This window comes from Hipposideros armiger, unplaced genomic scaffold (genome assembly GCF_001890085.2).
Source record: "Hipposideros armiger isolate ML-2016 unplaced genomic scaffold, ASM189008v1 scaffold_1219, whole genome shotgun sequence".
Lineage (NCBI taxonomy): Eukaryota > Metazoa > Chordata > Mammalia > Chiroptera > Hipposideridae > Hipposideros > Hipposideros armiger.
Genome location: NW_017732569.1, coordinates 202344 through 208195, shown reverse-complemented (window position 1 = coordinate 208195; position 5852 = coordinate 202344). Strand labels below are relative to the sequence as shown.

General features: G+C 53.3%; 1 pseudogene; it reads right to left on the bottom strand.

Moving 5' to 3' along the window:
* Positions 1-198: 198 nt before the first annotated feature.
* Positions 199-1535, bottom strand: LOC109376836 (tubulin alpha-1B chain-like; annotated as a pseudogene).
* Positions 1536-5852: the final 4317 nt, after the last annotated feature.

Sequence of the window (5852 nt, the reverse complement as noted above, 5' to 3'; positions counted from 1 at the left end):
GAAAACTTTATTCAAACCCATCAAAGAAATAAACAGCTTGGGTCTGTAACAAAACATCGTGCATTAGAGCATAGGCCAGTAATTGTATATGAGAGTATAGAATCCTTCAGGCAAATTAACTGATCAGACCACAGCTGTTCAATGTTTAATTCAGAATAAGCTTCCCTGAACAAGCAGCACCTTGGGGACATTTTAACATCAGTGTCCCTCTCCTTCCTCACCGTCTCCTTCCACAGACTCCGTGTCACCCTCCTCATCACCCTTCTCAAGGGCAGTTTTTGTCCTCTTGGGCCTCGGGAACCCCTCCATTCTCCATGCCTTCACCCATGTGCCAGTGAACAAAGGCCCGCCTGGCATTCATCAGGTCAGACTTGTGGTTCAGGCACACCCAGGACTCAGCACGAGCTGTGGTGCTGCTCAGCGTGCACACAGCTCACTGTGCTTCCGTCAGTCTCCACCAGGTACCAAGTGGGAGGCTGGGAATTAATGCCAACTTCAAAGCCAGCGGGGCTCCAGTCCACACACTGGATGGCACACTTGGTCTTGATCATGGCAATGTCAGCACCCATGTCTTTGGGAAACACATCACTGTGGTACAACAGGCAGCAAGCTATGTATTTACTGGGATGAGGGTCACATTTCCCCATCTGGTTGGCTGGCTCAAAGCACACTGGTGATCTCTGCTGCAGAAAGCTGTTCCTGGTAGGCTTTCTCAGCAGAGATGACAGGGGCATATGTGGCCAGAAGGAAGTGGATGTGGGGACAGGGCACCTGGTTGGTTTGGAATTCAGTCAGGTTCACAGTGAGGGCTCCATCAAATCTGAGGGAAGCAGTGATGGAGGACAGAATTTAACTTGTCAGTCTGTTCAGGTTAGCACAGGTTGGGAGCTCCATATTATGGTATCTACCACAGATGTCGTAGATGGCATCATTGTGGAGCAGGAAGGCATAATCAGAGTGCTCCAGGGTGGTATGAGTGGTGAGGGTGGAATTGTAGGACTCAACTACAACTGTGGAAACATGGGGAGCTGGGTAAATGAAGGTAAATGGAGAACTCCAGCTTGGACTTCTTGCCATAATTGCAGAGAGACGTTCCATCATCAGGGAGGTGAACTCAGAACCAGTTCCCCCAGCAAAGCGGATAAAAGCCAGGAAGCCCTGAAGACCTGTGCACTGGTCGGCCAGTGTCTGAATTTGGTCCAAGACAAAGCCAGTGATCTCCTTGCCAATGGTGCAGTGCACCTGGGCATAGGTATTGGCAGCATCTTCCTGGCCTGTAATGGGCTGCTCAGGGCGGAAGAGCTGGCGGTAGGAGCCAGTGCAAACTTCATCAATGACCATGGGTTCCAGGTCCACAAACACTGTCCCAGGCACATGCTTGCTGGTGCCTGTCTCACTGAAGAAGGTGATGAAGGAGTCACCTCCTCCCCCAATGGTCTTGTCACTTGGCAGCTGACCCTTGGGCTGAATGTTGTGTTCCAGTTGTAGAGCTCCCGGCAGGCGTTGCCCATCTGGACCCCAGCCTGGTCCACATGGACGGACGTTCCCCTGCACAGCAGCCTGCCTTCATCCTCTCAGGAATGGGACCCCGAGGTGCCCCATCTGACTGGCAGGTTGGGGGATGACAGGGCACTTTACTTCCTTGTTTAAATGAAGTTTCTGGGGTCTGTTTAAGAAAGATCCACTAAGAATCCATCAGTTCCCCCAGACACTTTAGAAGGCACCCAGGGCCTGTGTTATGGCTGACTAGACACCAGGTGAGAATCCTGACTTGACTGACTGGCAGGGGAACTGCAGGGGCACAGAGGGCTCTCACGGGGTGCACACATGTCTGTCTCTGGTCCAGCAACTGGGACCTGAGGCTGAGTAGCCCTGTTGCTCTCTTGGTCCACGGGAACCCTTTGCAGTGCCCATCTCTGGGGCAGGCAGGGTGCCCTCTGCTTGGAGATGTGCTGAAGTCAGAAGGAGCAGCAGGGCCCTGGCTTACTGAGGACAGGCTGGGCTCATTCAGGGCAGAAAGCTGCCCCACCCACACCATTCAGCCAACAACCTGAAAGAAGCTAAGTCACAGCAGGATGGCCCAACACGGAAGCCAGAGACTCCTCAATCAGCCAGCTCAGCATCCTCTCTTGGAATGGCCCAGCCACCACCACTTTGTGCCAGGACCGGGGCTTCTGCCCCTCAAGCTGCCTGCACTTCTCTGTGGACTGAACAGATCCCTCTCCCTGTGAATCAGGACAGATAGAGTGAAACTTTTCGGGGAAACTTGAAATGACCAACTATCAAAGCCACATCGGGCTCAGTCCCCCTTCCCTGTCACCCCACTCTCCTTCCAGACCTCCAGACTACACTCTACCTTGATGAGCTGTTCCCGGCTCACAGAGTTGTCTTGGCTGCACAGTTTTTGAAAGGTGCCCGAGCTCCTCCTGAGAAGAGGTGGAAGAGGCAAAGACATGTTTAGGAATAATGGGGCACAAGGGGGTAAGTGCAAATTCCTTTTGAAAATTTCATGTTTCAATTTGCCTGGGTGAGGGTTTTCACTGGGTTCCTCTGAGCTGGAAGGAACTGGGGTGGGAATTCCCATGTTGGTCACCTGGGCCTCTATTCCCATTTCTACTGAGCAGCTCTGTTTTCACCAGGTTTGGTTTCAACTGGGCATAGGATTCTGTTGCTAATAACCCTTGAAAATCTCCAATCTGGCCCAACTCAGGACCTGACATTTCAGGAAAGTGATTCCTGAAGCAGAACTTGTGGCCTGAGGTCCCCTGGAGGCTAACAGACCTCGCCCACCAGCCCGCTGCCTGTGCCCAGCATTGGCTGCTTCCCTGGAGGTTCCAGCTGCCGAGGGAGCCATTGCAGACATAAGCGAGATCCCTTACTATCCTGGTCCTCCTAGAGGAAAAAGACTACCCACCTGGACACTTTCCCCCATGTCTTCTTGAGACGGTAGATTGACACATTTTGCAGAGCTGAGAGTATAACGTGCAGTGAGGAAAAGTCCCTAAGGGTTCAGCACTCTTGGGCAAGTGAAGGGATGAGCTGTGAGGTGGGGAGCTGGAGCTCTAGCTTCAGTCCCCCTCAATTTACATCACTCCTCCTGGGTGTGACAGATGCTCAGGGAGGGCACATTTAGGACCCAAAAGCCTACACCCACAGAGAGACAGAGAGGAGGACTTTAGTCCAATCCAAGGAAGGAGTCAAGTAGAAAGTGAGCCTCCCTCCACGGGGACTGAGAGTCAAGTTCAGCGTGCCCCTGGCAGGAAGGGCCTAGAAACTGTGCAAGACCTTAGACCTCAGACTTGAATTCTGAGATCTGATGAAGGGGGAGAGGCATTTTTCAAGACTCTAAATAGGGACTTCACTGGGCCTCCTGTAACATCTCATGACGACCTTTATCCAATACTCTACCACTCTGTCCCTGTCCCGGGCCATCATGCTTGGGTCCCCAAGGCAGGTGGTGATCACAAACTAGGCTACACTGTTGAATGTGTGACAGCAGCATGGATAGTGGGGGCCAGGTGCTCATTGCCAGGCTTTGTCCTCTGGGACCAGACAGAGCCCAGGCACACTTGTGGCACCACCATCTTGAACAGCTCCTGGGGAGAATGGATAGTTCTATCCAGCCCTTTCACATCCTAGATCCGTGTTCACAGTTCCCCACAGTCCCAGGCAGTCATCACTGGTCAGAGCCAGCATTCAGGAAGCTGAGGATGTGCTCTGAGTCTTGTGTGAGTCCCTGGGACTTCTCCTCTGTCCACCGAGAGCACCTAGCACCGGATGCCCCAGGACCCAGGACTGGTGGGGAAGGGAGAGGGGCATTTCCAGCAGCTGCTCACTCCTCTGGCCCAACTCCCCATTCAGTGCACATTCCCCTGTGGGAACTACACCCTGGGCTTTGTTTGTTTATCTACATTGTGGTTAAGTACACATCCAGTGCCTAACAAATGCTGGCACTGCTGAGCTCATGGGCAGATGGATAGGTGACCCATGGACCTGGCTGCACACAGTGAGTCCCCTCTCCCACTGAAGAGGATAAGACCTGCCCAGCTTCCTGTCTGCTCTGTCTCATGGAATTGGCACAGTCCCTCTGGGCATCCGGGCCTGTGAGTGTCCACCTCTACTGTTGCCAGGTAGACAGCGAAGGCTTGGGGGTTAAGTGAACCACATCACACAGGTTGTGTGTGGTGGGGCTGGGACTTGGATCCAGACCATAGGTGTCCAGATCACAGAAAGGCCAGTGTGAGCAGCTGATGGCAGAGGGAAGCCCTGTCTCATTGTACCCTGAGAGCCTCACTGCTCACCACATCTATCAGGGTCAGTTGCCCTGCCACCAGTTGTGGAGGGAAGGTCAGGATGTTATGCTTCTCCTCTCTGATCAGCTTTTTGGTGGTCATAGCTCAGGGGTTGTCCAGTTCTGGTGATGGAGCTGGCTCTGTGCTTGTTGGAAATGTGGTAATGGGGTCAGAGCTGGTGGTCCAGATGGACCCATCTCAAGAGCTGGCTCTGGAGTTGAAGGTGAGGTTGCTGAATGCTCCAGGTCTGGAGGGGATGATGGAGGTGACACTGGCTCCAGCACGAGCACAGCTGGACCAGGCTCTAGCCCTATTGCAGGCCTTTCCTCTGGCTCTGGAGGGTTCTGGAGCTCTGAAGGTGGTTGTGAAGCAAGAGAAGGAGAGAGGTTCATGCACATACCTGGATTTCACTGCCTTTCCAAAGACAGAAAAGGTGCTACTGCATGTAAGGGAACTCCAGGTTATGAAGACCTCCCTAGATCATCTTCCGAGACTGTAGTCTCCTCACAGTCCAGCTGTGCCTCAGTAGGCTCTAGATGCTCCAGCTCGACCCAAAGAAGGTGGATGTGGCCCAGAAGGTATGAGGCAAGAAAGTTGACCTGCACAAAGGCCTGTTTCAACTCGGACCAGGGCAAAAATAGTGGGGTGGCTGCAGTACTGCACCTGGTCCAGTCAGGTTCCCACTGTAGAAGCAATGGCCCTGGGTGGAGGGCAGTTGGGCAGCAGAATCAGAGTCCTGGTATTCCCCCTCCACACTGCCCTTCAGTGGTACCCTTGTTAGGGACTGTGCCTCTATGACTGTCACTGCAAGTCCAGGGCACAACCTTATCCCTCCCCTGACCTGTGTGGCTGTCCTGGCAGTAGGAGGCCTGGTGATCCTGCAGGTAACCCAGCCTGTGTGAGTCTCTTCTTCTCACTGGCATTTCTCCTGAAGGTCCCAGACACTGCCCACCCCAACCCTCCATGCACCTGGGCATTGGGGCTGAAGATTGAGACAGGCTGGTGAGCAGACTGCTCACCACACCACCTGTTCTGAGACTGGTGATGGTGGTCAGGAGAGATAGGTGTGGAAAAGGAGCAGACTGAGTGGGATGAGACTGTGGTGGGCGGGGACTCTAGGGACAACTCAGCCCAGCCTTCACTCTGGTTCTAGGAGGCCTAGGACCCATACACAGTTTCCTTTGACTGCTGTCCTCCTGCAGAGGAAGCCATCAGGCCTCAGCCCTCCTGTGGGAACTAGAAGATATGTAAGATTGGGGTTCCTGATTGCCCTCCCCATCCACAGTCCCCATTCTGTAGACACAGGAGGCTCTTCTTGTGGACCCAAAGACCACTCCCTTTTTTACTTGGTCCAATGGTGTGTCACTCTGGTCATTACATGAGACTATGCTCCCAGATGTGAAGACCTTGATGGCATCCAATCCCATGGATGATGGATGGGACCTGTGAACCAGGTCTAGTGTGACTGTCTGACTCACTGACTAGAGCTGAGGCCCAGGGATTGTGTCTACTTTATTCACTGAGTTATGCTAAGTGTGTCCAAAAGTGCCTGCTTATAGT